The sequence below is a fragment of the Mus musculus genome, chromosome 2, assembly GCF_000001635.26.
Source record: "Mus musculus strain C57BL/6J chromosome 2, GRCm38.p6 C57BL/6J".
NCBI lineage: Eukaryota > Metazoa > Chordata > Mammalia > Rodentia > Muridae > Mus > Mus musculus.
The window spans coordinates 10,355,110-10,373,192 of record NC_000068.7 but is presented as its reverse complement, the minus strand read 5'-3'; the positions used below and the strand labels follow the sequence as shown (position 1 = coordinate 10,373,192).

The window sequence follows — 18,083 nt, the reverse complement described above, 5'->3', positions numbered from 1 at the left end:
CAATTCTCTCCACGCCATCACTTTCCTCTCTACAACCTCCTAGCCCCCCCCCCCCCCCAATGCACACCAAAAGAGGGAGACCCCGGCTCCGAGGAGACGCGGGAACCCGGGGTAGGTGGCAGAGGAGGCTGCGCCGCTAAAGCGAGTGCATAAACGAGGAAGGTGGGCGGCGGGGAGGGAACAGACTGCACCCGGAGGAGGACGAGGTCACTTTGCAACTCCGGACAGACTCCCGCAAGGCCTGGCTTTTCAGAGCCGGGAGTCGGGGGGAAGGGGGTGGGGAATGAGAAAAAATGACAACCCAGAGCGCAGAGAGGAGTTAGAGGCTTCGCTCAAGTGCTTCTCATTTCCTCTCCAGCCTCTGCGCTTCGGTTTTTCTCCTCCTTCCTCCCCAACCCCCCGCCTCCCCCCTCCACCCAGACTGGCTCGAGCTTCCTTCTTTAAAAAAAAAAAACTAAACTGGGAAAAAAAAAAAAAAAAAAAAAAAGACGCCTTTCGGCACACTCAACCTGCGGGCCAGAGATCTGCTCGCGGGCCGGGTTGGACGAGGGGACCGTGTCTGGGGCGGCGTCCTACCTGATTAAGTTTGTCCTGCCAGGAATGGTGGAACCTGGCCCCCGGGGGCGACCGGAGTGGGCGCGGGTCCGGCTCACCCGCCCTCTCTTGCTCGCTCGCTCTCTACCCGCCGCCTCCCTAGCGCGCCCGCTCGGGTCCTCCAGCTCCCACTACAGCCTCATTCCAATATGGCATCCTCTCTATGCGCATGCCCGGCACTCTTTTTTAAGATTTCTCTCTTTCTCTGTAGAGCGAACTCCTTCAACGACCTTTTTCCAATGCTCGCAAAATGTCTCGAGCCAATTAGCCTGCTCTTCGTGGTAGACTCCTTCTCCCGCCCACAAGGTGACACTCTCCCCCCGCCCACCGCCCCCCCCCGCCTCCCCCCGCCTCTCCCCCCTCCCCCCGCCCAGGCATAGGTAGACACCTCCCCCAGTGAGCACGGACCTCGCCACGAGGACCCCTGGGGCGGTTCCCTTCCCTCCTTTCCTTCAACTCCCTCCACAAGTGATCCGTAGAAAGTTCACACCGCAAGCGTACCCGAACACCCATTTGCCCCGACAACTGGACTCACACCCCAATTTCTCAGCTGTTGTTTGTTTTCTAGGTTTGCAATCCCCTGGTCTACCTAGAGCATAATCTCGTGCTTTACCCGTCCAAGAGTTTTTGAAGTGAGGAGAATGGGGGACCCTAAAAACAAAATCGAAGGTCCCGTCTGGTCTACCCCACCCTGTACTTTAATTGTGCTTTTATATGAAGACTCTCAAAAAAAAAAAAATCTGTTCTTGGGGGAGAGAAGAAGAGGTTTTCTTTGGGCCCGTACCACACCCAAAAATGCTGGGAGTTAAGTTTGGACTGCCGGGGATCTACCAGCTGCAATCTACAGGAATGCGAGTGACGAAGCTCGCTGGGCTTCTGGTGGGACACCTGGCCAGGACAGGTTCCCGTAGGGTGGGGTTTCCCTGGCCCATATCAAGAAAAACCAGGTCCTTCATGATCTATAGGAATGGAGCGGAAGATCCGCCCAATCTGATCTGCGGGGTCTACCCGCACTTTTTCACGGGCGTGGCGCAAGGGCTAATGAGCTTCCCGGGCCTTGGGCGCAATGGTGGTACGGAACACAAACGAAATGTCCCCTATACAGAAAAGCTGGAGATGCCCAGGTAGACAAAACTCACCGTTTATGAAGCTGGGAAGCAGTAGAGCGAATATAGAGCTGGTTCTATCGACTAGGAAACAGAAGACACAATTGCTCAAGGTCTTTGCCTTTACAACCCCGACTTCAAAAAAAAAAAAAAATCTTCCACTCCGTAGTCTTCTATTGCCCACCTATCCCTTACACCACTCTCCGAAAAAACAACTACATACTGAGATTTTTAGTCACCCTCCCTGATCCTAACATCCCAGCGAAATTCCCACACGTGGTTCCCTAGGGAGTGGTGAGGGCTAGGAACCGCCAATAGAGTGACGGGGCCAGAGGCTAACTTTGCGCGGGAGACATCACCAACTATGAGGCTTTAGGTCATCTGGAAGAATCTAGAAGGGAGAAGCGCAGAAATGGCTCTCGCCATTATTGGGCCTCAGGGGTGGGGGGTGGGAGGGAATGGTGGGCGAAAGTCAGAGATTCGGAAAGCGTGGTGGAAGTTACAAAAGACTGAGCCCTGCCAGTCTGAGAATATTTCCTTCACATTTTAGAGAATTCTTTAGCTCTAAAGCGTCTCGCCTTGCCCATACACCTCCGTTTAGTACAGAGCCATCTAAGACCCTGAAGGCCCCAGTCATTCGCTTATCAGTATTCTCTGAGGTTCACACTTTTATCACCCGCCGGAGTTTGCCACTCCCGAAGCTAGCTTCCCGGTGTCCAACTCTTAGGAACACCAATGTATTTTTTGAGCTCATCATCCTTAAGGTCGGAGACTCCTGACGGCAGAAACTTCTCAAAAATAAATTAATCCCGTCCCTGAACATTATTCATCCCATCTACACCCGCAACTGCTTCTTTTATTAACCCAAGGTGGTCTCAGGTGAAGAATCCGAGGATTCCAGAGTGTATGTCCAGGTTTAGGTCTCAAAGTCCCAACTTACCTCTTCTCACTCCTTCAACTCGCAGCTGATCCTTCAGAAAGAGGTGGGAAAGAGGCTCAAAGTCACCTTTAGAGGCTTAGACCCACAAGACCCAACCTGCGCTTCCGTCCAGGGGAGTGGTCAGGGTCCTGTCCTTCCCCCTTCCCTCCCTCCTCCCCCCAATAACCAAGCGCAAAGCACTCTTAGACCGGAATAGCTCTCAACTCACACTAGGTTGTCCAACCCAACTCTCCAAAGCCTCAGGTTGTGGTTGCGTTGGACGCCTTAGGCAGCAGAACTCCTTTGTGCGTCCTAGACCGCCCACCTAGCTCCCAGCTTCCCTACCAGGACTTCCGGGCAGCTCCCCTTTGGAAGGAAATAGAATTTTATCAGTCCACCAGCCACGAGGCTTGAGTTGTAACCTACCAACGCGGTAAGGGTTGCGGGTCTATTTCCTGGTTTAAAGTTACGATTGCCCACTGAACGTTGTTCCATCAAAATTTTTAAACACACACCTGATTATCTTACCTGATTCGACAAAGTAATTAAGCAATCTCTATATGGTTGATATTCAGACCCACATTATGTAATTCTGCCCAAGGATCTATAGCAAATGGCGCGGAGTTCCACCCACCCATTCATTCATTCATTCATTTGTGTATTTATCTATCTACCTGTCATGATTAAGAAATAAAAAACATTGCGCTGTCACTGCACGTAGTGGCCGCACTGTTTACACAAATTACTCCAATGATGTCTACAGCAAACGGTCTCCAAGTTCAATATCCTTTACTTTTAATTCACTCTTGGCACATGGCTTTTCTTATGTCCTTTGGCTTTTCTTTGTGATCGTTGCTCCTGCTGCTGTTGTTGTTTTGTTTTTTGTTTCTTTTTAACCCACCTCCCACTTTTATCCCAGGGCACCCAAAAGGCAATGAAAAGTGGCTAGCAGGTTCCCTCCGAAGTTAAAGGTACTCCTTCGTCCCGTTCCAATGCCGTCTAATTTCCACTTTCATTTCACAACCAGACCCTTTAGGGATGTGTGACTCCAAATGCGGGACCCACTCCAAATCAATAAAACAGTAACCACTGCCAAGAAATAAAGAAGTAGAGAAAGCAGAGACTGCCTTTCCAAAGACAAAATGCACTCCAACTCAGGAGAAGTCATGTTCAGTCTCACGATTAATAGTACTAAGTGATTCACTAAAAAATAATTAACACTTTCTGAAAAATCTCCCTTCAAATAAGTCTCTGATAGCACTGACTATATATGCTCTTGCATTCCTAAATTCTGGCTAAGCCATTCATTTCACCACTGTGTTAAAAAGTAATTAAATTAGTTTTGTTAACTGTAAGATATGTATATGCTCTTCCATTTCTCTAATGTCACAGAAAAAAATTAGAAAAGTTCACAGAGGAAAAGTTTCTCCTTTATATTCTGTAAATTCCTAAGAATCATGTCATGAGAACTTACAAGGTTAAAAAAAAAAACTGTGTGTTTATATTTATATTAGAGGCATGTAGTGGTTTAAATCTTGTTGCGTTATAAGTAATAAATAAGTGTTGTGTATTTGTTGAGCCGCATGTAGTCATTTTTTTTTACATGCTCATTTCCTTCAAAAGCAAGGAAGAATCCACTTTCCACAGACTCTTTGTATCTAAATATTTCTTAAAGATGCAGGTCATGGAAGCTTACATACAAGCAGGAGAGCTAACAGCCAAAACCAATATTTGACAAATGTGTGCAATCTTCTCTTTCCAAGGACCTTTACCCCAAAACTTGTTTCCTCTTAGACCACATAAGAGAACACTCTATTAGCCTTCTAACTCACCAAGTCTACATTCTCTCCTCTTCTCTCTCTCTCTCTCTCTCTCTCTCTCTCTCTCTCTCTCTCTCTCTCTCTCTCTCTCTCTCTTTCTCTCTCTCTCTCTCTCTCTCCTTTTTCAGTCCTTTGTCAACATTACAGTTCTTGGCCAAAGTACTAGGAATCAAGAGACCTTGGTCCCTGCTTTATCATTACTTATCTGTGTTACCTCTGGGAGTCCAGCGGCTTCTCTCTCTAACTGCGTTTCCCCCTGTAGTTAAAATAAACACACCGGGTTAGGGTTGGATGTTCCTAAAAGTCTTTTATGACTCCAAAGATTATCTAGTGGTCTGCTTTACCCCATAGCCACAAATTGCTTTCTGTAATATTCTGACACTATCACTACCAGTTCCACACAGTTGGGCAAAGCATAAACTCCGGGGCCACAGAAAGAGAGAAAAGAAAAATCAAGTGAACAGATCTATAGGCTCTTCTTCACCTGACTATCCTGGGAAGTTATTCTTTGGATCATATGTCTTTCTTTCTGGACTTCCCTCCTATTGTTACCATGACTGTGTAAGTTTTACCTTGCCTCTAGCATGTCCAGGGGTGAGGTGAGAGTACCAGTCATGAAGGTGATTTTTGAAAAATACCTGGAGACAGAGAGCATCCTCACATAGATAAAGAATTATTAATGCATTCATTATAGTGATGTCCACAAAATATAACCACCTCATATATTTGCATATAATCTCATATATTTGTAGAAATTTTAGAGATTCCTTACTGCTATGGCTACTTGTGTGATTTCAAGACATTTCTGAACCGGGTATGGTGGCGCACACCTTTAATCCCAGCACTCCGGAGGCAGAGACAGGCGGATTTCTGAGTTTGAGGCCAGCCTGGTTAACAGAGTGAGTTCTAGGACAGCCAGGGCTATACAGAGAAACCCTGTCTTGGGGGGGGGGGGGGGGAGACATTTCTGTTTCCTTTGACAAGAGTTTTTAAAAAAAGAAAAAGGGGGAAGGAAGGGAGGGAGGGAGGGAGGGAGGGAGGGAGAGAGAGAGAGAGAGAGAGAGAGAGAGAGAGAGAGAGAGAGAGAGAAAGAAAGAAAGAAAGAAAGAAAGAAAGAAAGAAAGAAAGAAAGAAAGAAGGGGCAAGCATAAACGAAATGTTTTAAAAGTACATGGTTCCTAGAAAGTCATGGGACAACTTGCTGAAAAAGCTAAGAGCTTGCTTATAGAGTGTCAGTCTGAAAATCCTTCGGACAAAGATCACTTAGGATTTTCACAGCTATTGGCTTGAACACCGGAGGATGACAGTGACGCATACATCATACTTCACAATGTTTTCTCTTGGAAAACTTGTTCCCTGTCCTGAAGGCTCAGGTCCAGCCATTTTGAGAGCTGGAATCCAGAAAGATTACTAAGATTATTTGGTAAGTACTATTAAGTGGAAAGATATAGATGCTCGCTTTCTGCTTCTGGCCCTTTGTATTCCTCTACTCTCTGAGGAGAAAAAAAGAGGGGCTTTTACTTTGAGATAGGATTTCTTATAGCCTGGGCTAACCTTAAGCTCACTTATATACCAAAGGATGATCAGTGCTGGCAAACAGCACCACATCTGATTTTAATGAGGTCCTTGTGATCAAACCCAGGGTCTTTTGCATCTTAGGCAAGCACACTACCAACTAAGCCATATCCCCAGCTCCAAGGTGGATATTTTATACCTAATTTACCCCAGACACTCTTCTAGGTATGTTTTTATATATGATAGCATTTAATAACTACCAGCCAATATCATGTATGACATTCCTTTTAAATGGTTTTAAGAAACATTGTTGACATTTGATACACAATCTGAGATCCAACTAAGTCCCTGTACCTGAAACACTGTGTGTGTGTGTGTGTGTGTGTGTGTGTGTGTGTGTGTGTGTGCACATACAGGTCAGGGATATTGTTTCTGGTTCTAGAACTATCCTTCCCCTGTGTGTGTTAACAAACCTGAATGAGGTCAAATTTGACACCGTGAAAATGTATGCAGTCCCACTGAACATATAAAATAAGCCAACCAAATTAAAACAAGCAGGTAAAATCCAATATCAAAAAGTGGTTTCATACATGGTGGGTCACTTCAGCAACAGGGAGTCCACTATATTGGCAAGTGCCCAGCTAAGGTGTACAGATGAGATGTCAGTGACAGAACACAGTACAAAGTCCCTTATGTGTTTGGTGTCACCGTGTAAGCTCTTTATATGACCTCATAACAGAATAAATAATGATTTTCATGATCAAAGGGACAAATTACTACATCTATAAAGGCTTGCTCTGCAGTGCCATCTACTGGAAGCAAATACTGACTTGCCTTAGAAAAATTTAAAATTAGTCTTTTTGTTATTGTTTGTTTGTTTGTTTGTTTGTAATAGAAAGAACATTGGCAAATACAGGCATCAGTAGTAAGGGAAGACGTGGGTCTGACTGGGTTTAATGTAAGATAGTGAGCCAACAACTCTGTGCATACAGAGCTGAAATAATCCTATCAAATCATGCATCCTTTTAAGTGTTAGGTGTATAAAGTACTCAGATGTTCTTTGAAAAGTAAAATTGTTTCCAATTTTCAAAATGAATCATTTAAACTAGTTCTTTGAGGGAGTACTATTTTATCAGCCATTTAAGAGGGTTTTGTTTTTTTTGTTTTGTTTTGTTTTTTTTAATATTTGTGATTATCATGTTAAGTTCTTGGAGGTGCCAACCTTGTGTTCATGTCTTGAAAGAACTCTTCCAAAGTTTCCTAAGCCAGTTTATTGAGGAGGTCAGTATTTATAGTTAGATCTGAAAACTCTCGAAGACCTGAAAACTAAAGACAAGGCTCCAGTTGTGACCCTGCAATAGTCACTTAGCATGCACCAGGCCCAGGGCTCAGGTCCCAGTACCTCAAACAGCCAGCAACAGCACACACTCACACCTACTCAGTCACGAACACTTACTGAAGACTCCCAATGTCCTAGACATTGTCCTGTGTCTACTTAAATTCCATTAAGGGGAAATCAACTGTAAGCAATCCCACAAGGTGCCACGTGGAGCTCACAAAATGGAAAAGAGAAAGCAGAGAAAGTAACAAGGCATTTTATATGGGAGAAGGCTCCGGAATTGAAACCTGGGACAAAGTGTGGTAGGAGCCGTGGCCACAGATGACCTGGGGCTATCTTGGCTGGTTTTTTTGAAAAGAAGAATTATATAAAAGTTGGATGGTATTTGTTCAAACATATGAGCATAAAGTGTTAATTTTACCAGCTGGATTAAGCAATGTTGAGGTTTACTCTATTGCTAGGTATTCTGATGCTAAAATTTTAATACGGGAAGATCTAGCGCTACAAATGGCTTCTTACGGTTGTAACATTCCGTTGTGCAAACCTTGTTCTCATTGGTTTAAAACTATTGGTTAAACAAAATTGGCTATAGCCAATCATCAGAGGGATTAGAGGTAGGTGGGTTTGGAGTGACCTGATTGGAGGAGGAGAGACCGGGAAAGAAGGAGGAAGAACATGGAAGAGAGGAGGAGGAAGCCGCCATTAGGGGAGAGGAACCATGAGCACATGGCCAGGAGAAACAGCAAGTATCTGGGATACAGCCCTTGGGAGGTAGCCAGGCCAGTAATTAAAAGAGTAATTAGAGGTGATTCCACCCTGGTAATTGTCAAAGCCAAATAAAGTAACCATATTCTGAATCTCACTTATTTGTACGCTACTCGGAGATAAGCTTAAACCGGCTATACTACAAAGCACTTTGTTCAGAAGACACATGAGAAACCACATATCACTCCTGTGTTCTTCCCTTCCCTTTGTCCCTTCCTTCCTTCTTGTTTTTATTTGTTTGCTTGCTTGCTTGTTTGTTTTGTTGTTGTTGTATTTGTTTTTTGAGCCCGGGTCTTACACAACCCAAGATGCGCGCTTATTATATTATATAGTCAACACTATCCCCCGCCTCCAGAACTTTACAAATGCTAGGCTTACAGATGTGGATCAGCACATCTGTTTTGTTGGGGCTTGAACCTAAAGTTTCCTGCACGGTAGGCAAGCAACTGAAATGCTCTTCCTTTTTAGCTGTATAATTAACTAAATTATCCAGAACCAAATAAAATCATAGAAAAACGTTGTTATGGAATCTACAAGTGGAAGAGTTTCATTAAATTCCCAAATTAAAATTTAATATTCAGTTCTATAAATGAGAGCAAACAATCTATTTTTCTCCTAGCTGGTCCTTGGGAAAAAATGACGCCTAGAGATAGATATCTCCACCCTTTCTTACCTCAGGAGCATTATAAAGTTTGCTGTGATTGAAATAAGTTATTTTCAACACTATTCATATTGCTTAGTTAGATACCACTCACATATTTCTCTTTTTTTTTTTCATTTATTATTACACATAAGTACACTGTAGCTGTCTTCAGACTCACCAGAGGAGGATGTCAGATCTCATTACGGGTGGTTGATGGCCACCATGTGGTTGCTGGTATTTGAACTCAGGACCTTTGGAAGAGCAGTCAGTGCTCTTAACCACCGAGCCATCTCACCAGCCCACTTACATATTTCTACTCATCTTTCAAAAAGCCTTGGGCTCTTAGAAGAGAACTGCAAACATTTTAGCATAAATAATATTTTTTATTTTAGATGTTGTGCACGTGCGTGCACGTGTGTGAGAGAGAGAGAGGGGGGGAGAGAGAGAGGAGAGAAAGAGACATGAGGGAGAAGCAGACCTGATCCATCACTCTCCCCTTATTCCCTTAAGTCAGGGTCTCTCACAGGGTAAGTTGGTACTAAGTAAACCCCTGAGATAGATCATTCCTGTCTCCTCCCTCATGTCTCACAGTGCTGGGATTACAAATTTACATGGGTTCTGGGGATCTCATATTTGTGTTTCAAGTGCTTGTACCTGCTGAATCATAGGCCCCCTGCCTAGATAACATTTTAGTAGTGAAATCCCACATGTCTAAAGATCACTGCTTGAGCCTGATGTTTACCTTGGTAATTTGTTCCACAAAGGGACTCAGTAAACGTTTGCTACGTGAGGTGGAGGATATGACCTTGGACGGAACGTCGTCTGTAGACTGATAGACTCCTTCTGTCTGTAAACAAGTGTAGTGTTAGCGCTTCTGAGAAGACTGTATGGAGATTGTTCAGTCCTGTGCATTCCCATCTTGGAAGAAAGGCCACAGATCAGTTTTGAGATTTTGGAAGCAAAGTTTATTTATTTACCCAGCTTCCGAGCGACCTGTGGGTCCCGTAAATGGCAGGGTTTGCACTTGAAGAGGCTTGACTTGTGTTGTGTCATTGGAGAAGAAAGGGTGAATCCCACCTGCGGGAGGTGACAGTAATGGGACGCTGGTACCTTTCCTAAGAATGCCGCCTTATCAACCGAATGTCAGCAACAGTATGCAATCCAGATGAAGCAGAGGCCTCTGAGATTCTCAGGATAGAAGAAGGTGTGGAAGTAACAGTCAGCAGTCGCAGGTCTTTCTCAGGGCGGCTTTCTTCTCTTTCGGCTACAAAGAACAATACAGGTTGACACAATAGCTTGTTGTTATTGTTATTATTATTATTATTATCATTATTATTATATACTACTATTCTGAAATTGAAGCAAGCAGCTTTTGTAAGCTTTCTACCACTGAAGTATATCCCCCGTCCCCTTTATTTCACTTTTTACTGTTTTGTTTTGTTTTGTTTTGTTTTGTTTTTGAGACAGAGTCTCTTTGTGTAAACCGGGCTAGCTTCAGACTCAGAGCTCTGCCTGGCTCAGCTGCCCACTGCTAGGGATAAATGTGTGTGGTGTAATGCAAGAGATGGAACCCAGGTCTTCCCACATGGTAGGGCAGGCATCTAATCCACTAAGCCACTTACCCGACAGACCAACCGAACGAGCCTTACTTTTTTATCTTGAGATCAATCTCACTAAGATGCTCAGAATGGCTTTCAACTCAGAATGACCTAGAACTCAGAACCACCCTGCTTCAGGTTCCTGCATAACTGGGTTCCTGTGAGCTGTGGTTCCTGCCCCACTGTGAGTCACTCTCAACAGTATCTCTGTTACTTTATCTTGAGCCTTGGTCTTGGGAGCCTGTTGAAAGGATCCTGCTGGCTCAGTAGCAGCTCCATCACAAAGCAGCCTTGATAGTGACATCTTAAGATAGCACATTGTTAATTGAGTGTTTGCTGGGCCAGGCCGACTAAACAGAAACAAACCATTCCAAGGTGTAGGCTCTCCTCCCCAACGCCATGACTTTACTTGGCCCACGGGTAGCATTTTTCACTCCATTATCATCGTGTTTATTGGGGACTCTCTACTTTTGACCTGTCTTCTGATGTATCTTAATGTAGAAGGTCACCTGCTGCAACATTGGGAAAGAAACTTGTAATTGCTCATGGGAGAAAGCCACCTGGGTATATGTTCACATCACTTACTTGAGGTGTATCCTAATTTCATTTCTACCGCTGTGATAAAATACCCCGATAAAAAGCAGCTAGCTGGAGGAAGGGCTTCTTTTAGCTTAGCATCCCAGTTCATAGCGCATTCCTGTGGAAAGTCACCAAGGCAGGATTTTGTGACCGCTAATCATCTCACAACCACAACGGAGAGCAGAGAATAGACTGAGAATAACGCGTGCATGCTTAGTGTTCAGCGCATTCGTTCACACAGTTCGGGGTCCCAAGCCCAGGTCATACAGCTGCCTTTTCAGGCTGTCTTCTCACATAATTAAGGTAGCGAAGAGAATTCCCCATAGACACATCCACTGGCCAACCTGATCTAGAGCGTTTTTCACTGAGCAAGAGAATCTAGGTTGTGTCAAGTTGATAATTAAAATTGACTAATGAAGGATACAATCAAGGAACAAATAAACAGAGCAGTATTAGTAGTCCTACTCTTTTGCCTTCTCTCTTTGCAGAAGCAAGAGTGCATGGCCCTTAGGTGTTGAGCACTCTCATCGTAACCTTGTGTGTCAGCTAGAGTATATCCCTGTCTCAGGGCTTCTGCATCTCCTGCCATCTTTGTCGGAAACACCCTTGCTCAGTTTCTTTCTTTCTTTCTTTCTTTCTTTCTTTCTTTCTTTCTTTCTTTCTTTCTTTCTTCCTTCCTTCCTTCCTTCCTTCCTTCCTATCTATCTATCTATCTATCTATCTATCTATCTATCTATCTATCTATCTATCTATATATCCCAGCATATTTCTTCCTTTATTTCTCTCAAGTGTGTTGCTCTTGGATCATGCATTGTAAAATACTGTGTCCTCCAGAGCCCCACAATGCACTGCTCTCCCTCGAAGTACTTAGCCGTCATTAGTTCTGCACTGCTATTTCTTACGGGCTCTGATCACACCAAGAGAGTAGAAAGTTCGTCACCTTTATAGCTGAATCCTCATCTCTTAGAACACGACTGATGTACACCGTCCCTGCACCTCACACACATCCCTAGTACACAGCTGACAGGTGCTTAATAAATACTTTGCAAATAAAAGTGTCCCAAGAAACCGGGCGTGGTGGTGCACCCCTTTAATCCCAGCACTCGGGAGGCAGAGGCAGGCAGATTTCTGAGTTCGAGGCCAACCTGGTCTAGAAAGTGAGTTCCAGGACAGCCAGGGCTACACAGAGAAACCCTGCCTCAAAAAATCCAAAAAAAAAAAAAAAAAAAAGTGTCCCAAGCACAACCAGGGTGAACACATTTCACATCAGTTGTACAGACTGAGGATCTGCTCTGTGCATGAAGCAGGATCACATCTAAGCTCAACGACCCTCTGGTCATCTGGTATTCACGTTGACAGCTGTGACTTCAAGTTCAGCAGGGCTGAACACAAGTGCCATGGAAAACGAACCATTGGACTTGTAAAGAAAAAAGCACACTTATTTCTTTCCTTTAAAAAGTTTCAAATTGCTCTTTTTTGTTGTTTCTGGAAGCTTCCATAGTTCCAAAAAAGTCTTTAAACGTCTTTGTGTTCGCAATCCTACTTTCTTTCCTTTTTCCCTTCCTTCCTTCCTCCCTCCCCTCCCTTCCCTCCCTCCCTCTGTCCCTCCCTCTTTCTCCCTTTCTCTCCCCCCTCTCTTTCTCACCCTCTTAGCCTCTCTCCCCTCCATCCCTTCCCCACATCTCCTCTCCCCTTCCCTCCCTCAGTCTTCCTCCTTCCCTCTTTCCCTCCCTCTCTCTCTAGCAGATTTCCAGTTATTCTGAAGGCAGTCCTCATGCTTGCATCTGTTACCTCCCAGAATATAATGCTGCACTTAGTGGCTGTCACTTGTAGAGAGCAGATCTACAAGAGGCTACCCTCTCCATTAGGACTGCCAGAAGCAGCAGGGGTTAGTGGAGAAGAGATGGATGCTAACTCAGATCTTCCCTGGGCTCCACTGGCTGAGTTAGAGGCCAGAGCGCTGCAACAGCAGGCACTTAGGCCACTCACAGACTGAAAGAGCAAGAACCCTGTCTCCCATTCAGTTCAGATGTAAAGATCTCATCCCTGTCCTAGAAAAACTCTGCTCCTTTCACTTTGTAGGTGAGCGTAAGTAGGGGAGAGACAGGAGCACTGACTGGCCCACCACTGATCTCCTAAGTACATTAATAAAAGTAGCAGAGGAAAGGCTAGCTCTGCCAGCTTTAGTCTTTAGAAACTCTTCCCTGTCAGACACTTGGACCTGCTTGATGTGGTACAAATAGTCCCAAACCACAGTTTGGTTTCAGTTTCACATTCTGCTTCCATCTTGGACAAATGAGTTACTGCTTTCAGTTTAAATATCCTCCAGTTGAAAAAAGAGGGGAAAAGACCAAACTTGTGTACATCTACCTGTCCATTTCTCTCCCCTACTTGGCTTGATGCTTGTCAAGACTGAGCGGTTACAAGGGCTGTCTTGATCCCCTGCAAATTCTACCTTTTGTCATTAAGTTAACAGTAACTCCAGTCCCAAGAATTCATCCTGAGACTGTAAGCAAAGATAACTCTAAACTGCTTCAAAGATTAAACCTGGGCTTTCCTTTTGGAAAGCAGAGGAACAAAAGCAAATCCAACCGAGGATGTCCAGTATCCTACGCTGCCCCTAGCATTTTCCTGCCTGGCACACAGGCACACTCTGTCCATGGGAAGAAGAGCAGGTGAATTTCTTCTACTCTGTCTTTGAATCACAAAGCGTCTCTTTTATTTTGGAAGAATTGCTGAATAGACAACTCAGAAATTTTTAGTTTTTCAAGACAGGGTTTTTCTGTGTAACTCTGGCTGTTCTGGAACTCACTTTGTAGACCAGGCTGGCCTCGAACACAGAAATCTGCCTGCCTCTGCCTCCCGAGTGCTGGGATTAAAGGCATGTGCCACCACGCCCAGCTCGAACTCAGCAATTCTTTACTCCTGCTATCAGTTTAAATCTCAGCATTAAGCAGGGTGGTGGTGGTGGTGCGTGCGTGCGTTTGATTCCAGCACTCGGGAGGCAGAGGGGTGTGAATCTCTGTAACCCTGAGACCAGCCTGGTGTACAGACTGAGTTCCAAGACAACTAGGACTGTTACACAAAGAAACCCTGTCTCTTGAAGGAGAGAGAGAGAGAGAGAGAGAGAGAGAGAGAGAGAGAGAGAGAGAGAGAGAGATTGAGATTGAGAGATTGAGAGAGAAAACAGAAATACATACAAAACCATACTTTTTTTAAAAAAGCTGTTTAACTGAATTTATTTATTTAGGGTATGTGCAGGCATGTATGTGTGGGCATGTGCATGCCAAGATGTGCAAGTGAAGGGCAGAGAACAGCTTGCAGGTTTATTCTCACCCGCCATCCCCTGAGCCCTCCCTCACCTTCTTCCATGTAGGAGTCAGAGATTGGACTCAGGCTGCCAGGCTTAGCAGAAATCAGGCATCTTTACCTAAGTCATTATGTGGGCCCAGCAAGTCTCAGCCCTACATGTATAACTGCCTGTCAGTCGGCCTTCTAGGAAGCTAGTCTAAGAAAAGAAACAATGCCGGAAGCACACATGTATTTATCACACAACTCTTGAAAATGCTCATCTCAAGAGAGCTGACTGAATCAATGAGGTACATGCAAAGACCAAAACAGGCATTAACAACTATGGTTCTCGGCCTTTAATCCCAGCACTTGGGAGGCAGAGGCAGGCGGGCAGATTTCTGAGTTCGAGGCCAGCCCGGTCTACAGAGTGAGTTCCAGGACAGCCAGGGCTACACAGAGAAACCCTGTCTCGAAAAACCAAAAAAGAAGAAGAAGGAGGGGGGAAGAGGAGGAGGAGGAGGATATATTTAAATAGCATGTATACTATGATCTCAGGTTTTAAAAATTACACTTCTGCCTGGAGTTGAAGCTTCTCACAGAAATTGGAAACATGATGATAATAATAATTGAATGATAGTAAAATGAAAATGTTTACTGTCTATCCTTTATACGTTAACTCTATCTACTATGTAATATATAAGATATACCTTGTATGTGGAGTACTTAATTCAGTTATTTGCACACATTCAAAATGTAAATGAGACAAGAGAATAAAATCAACGACAGTAAAGGTGACCTTCTTCCAAGATCTATTCCAGAAGGTGACTATTGCTCCCTTCTTAATGACAGTCCTGTGTTCCCTGATCTCCCTGAGGTAGGCTCTGCCTTTCTACCTTACTTTTGTAATCAGAAGAACAATAACACTAGGCCACTTTGAAAAGAATAATTTTTGCAAGATTAAATTCAGTCTTTAGAAGTTAAAGAAAATGAAAGAACAAAAGCAGTAATTCCCTGACTTGAATTTTCTTATTTGTTTTACCATACAGTAGGGGAAAATATCTATTTGTTATCAATTCTATGATGATTAACAGTGTCTAATTAAGCTGGTGGCGCACACCTTTAATCCTAGCACTTGGGAGGCAGAGGCAGGTGGATTTCTGCGTTCAACGCCAGCCTGGTTTACAAAGTGAGTTCCAGGACAGCCAGGGTTACACAGAGAAACTCTGTCTTGAAAACAAACAAACAAAAATAGTGTCTCCTTATTAAATTCCGTCCATTCATCACATGTCTGTCTGTCTGTTTGAGACAGGCACTACCTAGGTATCCTAGACTGGAATTTGGTATGTAGCCCAGGCTAGCCTCAAACTCATGATCCTCCAGTCTCTACCTGCTGAGTGCTGGGATTACAGATGTGAGCCATGTAGTAAGCACACACTTATTTTTAAAAGCTCTCTTTCTTTCTCTCCCTCTCTCTCTTTCTTTCTTCCTTCCTTCCTTCCTTCCTTTCTTTCTTTCTTTCTTTCTTTCTTTCTTTCTTTAATGTGAGTACATAGCTGTCTTCAGACACACTAGAAGCCCTCAGTAATCAGATCTCATTACAGATGGTTGTGAGCCACCATGTGACTGCTGGGAATTGAACTCAGGACCTCTGGAAGAGCAGTCGGTGCTCTTAACCGCTGTGCCACACACTTATTTATATGAGAAGATGTCCTTTCTCCCCTCAGCCTGGCCTTGAACTTCCCCCTTATTCTCTTGACTCTAATTTCTAAGTGCTGGAATTACAGGCATATGCTACTAGGCTATAGTGTCCTCCTCCAACTCCTCTTTCTCTTTCTCCCCCTCCCTTTCCTCTTCAAAGCTGAGGATCAAACTTAGGGCCATGAATATCCTGAGAAGCAGTCTACCACAGAGCTATATCCCCAGCCCTAGACAATATATTTTTGATACCACACTGATAACAACACAATCTTGTGTTCTCCATAGTGTCTGCAGGCTCTACATTTTTTTTTAATTTCTAATATGTATAAGTTATCAAGACTTTGTAAAGGGTAAGGTTTTATTGATGTCAGGGGTTATGGCTGCAAAATGTACTTTATATGCAGCAAGTAGAGATTATGGGTATGTTCCCTATATAAACAAATGCATACGCAGTCTGAAATGAAATCCAGAAGTTGTCACTTGCACAGCAGTGTAAGCAGGTCCCCGCATGCTACCCACTCACTGTGTGCCAGGTGTCTCAACAGTTGACTGCAATGATGCCACTCAATCTCCTTGACAGTCAAGGAGACCAGAACTCCGACAGACAAGAAACTTGAAGACTAGGGGGTGTGCCTGCTCAGGAGGCTTGCGCGTCCCTTACTCTGGGATTTGAACTTGAGTACCATGGGACGGATAAGTAGGAACAAATGTAGCACTTTACTCTGTTGCCGAGGCTGTGTACTTGAGTTATCTTGACATCTCCTGATGAGTTTAAAGTGCCTCATCTCAGCCTTTTCTCTGGCCATCTAGCGGTGCAGGATGCTGGAAGGAAATACAGTGAATATTTCTCATTAGTAGAGTGTTCACAAAATATTTAAGACAATTAAAAAGCATCACAGGGAGACTGAGGAGATGCCTCGGTCAGTAAAACGCCTGTGTTGCAGTCATAAGGTCCTGAGTTTAATCCCTAGGACCTATGATACACACACACACTCACGCATATCTCTCTCTCTCTCTCTGTGTGTGTGTGTGTGTGTGTGTGTGTGTGATATTTGTTTAATTGTTATCCCAGCCAAATAGCCTGCTTCTTTGCATCTTGGGGGAGAGAGGGAGACTCCATCTCTAAAAAATGTAATGAATTTTAAAGTTTTTTTTAAAGAGTTTGTGAGGAATTATATCTAAGGTTGTCTCTTGGCATCCCACAAACATGTACACATGAATACACAGAGAGAGAGAGAGACAGACAGACAGACAGACAGACAGACAGACAGCACATCACAAGAACTGTGGCTGGAGAGAAAGCTGAAAAAAAAAAGCCTGAGTCTGATCTTCACCTAAAGTGAATATTATATATTTTTATGTGTTTGTTCCTTCAGTCCTTTCTTTTATTTCTTTCCACTCGTTATCTCTGTGTGCGTGATGCGTGGAGGGCGAGGGGCCAGGGAGTATCACGCACACACAGGGCAGAGGATAAGCTCGTGGAGGGACTTCCTTTCCTTCTGCCCTTACGTGAATTCCAGGGATCAAGCTCACACTGCCAGGCTTGTATGACAAATTTCGTTACCCACTGACCTATCTCACTGGTTCAGAATTAATCCCTTTCCAAGCCTGTGGCTTTTATGAAAACTTGACAGTGGCGTCTATCTGTTCGCCCGAAGGTCCACTCACTATAAAGAAGTTTTTAAAAACAGAGCCCAAGCCGAACCTTTTCTGGGGAGAACAGGGAAGGCATGATGAGAAGTGACGCTCTAAGCTCCTTGAACAACTTAGGCAGTGCATAATGGGAACAGGAGTTGTTGGGGCCTCTGAAGAAGTTCCTTACAGAAATAAAAGGAAACACACAACCCGCCATTGCCCCAAATGCAGGCCTCACTTCAGTACCACAAGCTTCACTTTAGAGCAGAGTGGGAAAGCTGACCTCACGGACCTCCTGAACTCAGACCTGCAGCATTAACAAGATCCCAGGGTGGCGCACACATATGCAAACGAGAGCGTGAGAATCCGCGTTCCACCTCAATCCCTCTGTTTTATAGGTGGGAATAAAACCTAGTGTTTTGAAAGAACCAAACATACAGGTTTGTTAAAATTTGTAAAAAGTACATCTTTTCAATACAGATAATAATACAAAATCTAAGCGGAAGACTAGGGATGGACCCGTATGTTACTGTTTCAGACTATGAGCTGGACACTGGCAGCTGAAGGTGTTTGCTCTGTGG

The 18,083-nt window shown here is 44.3% G+C and overlaps 1 protein-coding gene and 1 long non-coding RNA gene across 17 annotated transcripts in view, besides 1 other annotated feature; one reads left to right on the top strand and one right to left on the bottom strand.

The window, feature by feature from the left end:
* The window catches only part of Sfmbt2 (Scm-like with four mbt domains 2), a 224,814-nt gene extending 222,061 nt beyond the window's left edge, over positions 1-2,753 (bottom strand). For 3 of the 13 annotated variants that reach the window (NM_177386.5, NM_001369078.1, NM_001198809.1), the window contains exon 1: positions 577-757. The gene's annotated coding sequence lies outside the window, so the exon portion shown is untranslated. Of the gene's footprint in view, positions 1-576; positions 831-1,733; positions 1,785-2,640 lie in introns of those variants that run through there. The other 10 variants (XM_006497491.4, XM_006497498.4, XM_006497490.4 and 7 more) reach the window with 9 other exon arrangements.
* Positions 7,816-8,087: a transcriptional cis regulatory region, noted in NCBI's record as "promoter|chr2:10286499-10287734 (MGSCv37/mm9 assembly coordinates) targeted for CRISPR interference". NCBI's record gives its function as "positively regulates Blustr and Sfmbt2 expression in mouse ES cells" and the evidence as "EXISTENCE:mutant phenotype evidence [ECO:0000015][PMID:27783602, PMID:31784727]".
* Gm13261 overlaps positions 8,032-18,083 on the top strand; it is a 37,822-nt gene continuing 27,770 nt past the window's right edge. For 2 of the 4 annotated variants that reach the window (XR_001783229.2, XR_001783230.2), the window contains exon 1: positions 8,070-8,098. This is a non-coding gene — a long non-coding RNA (predicted gene 13261). The other 2 variants (XR_865968.1, XR_865967.2) reach the window with 2 other exon arrangements.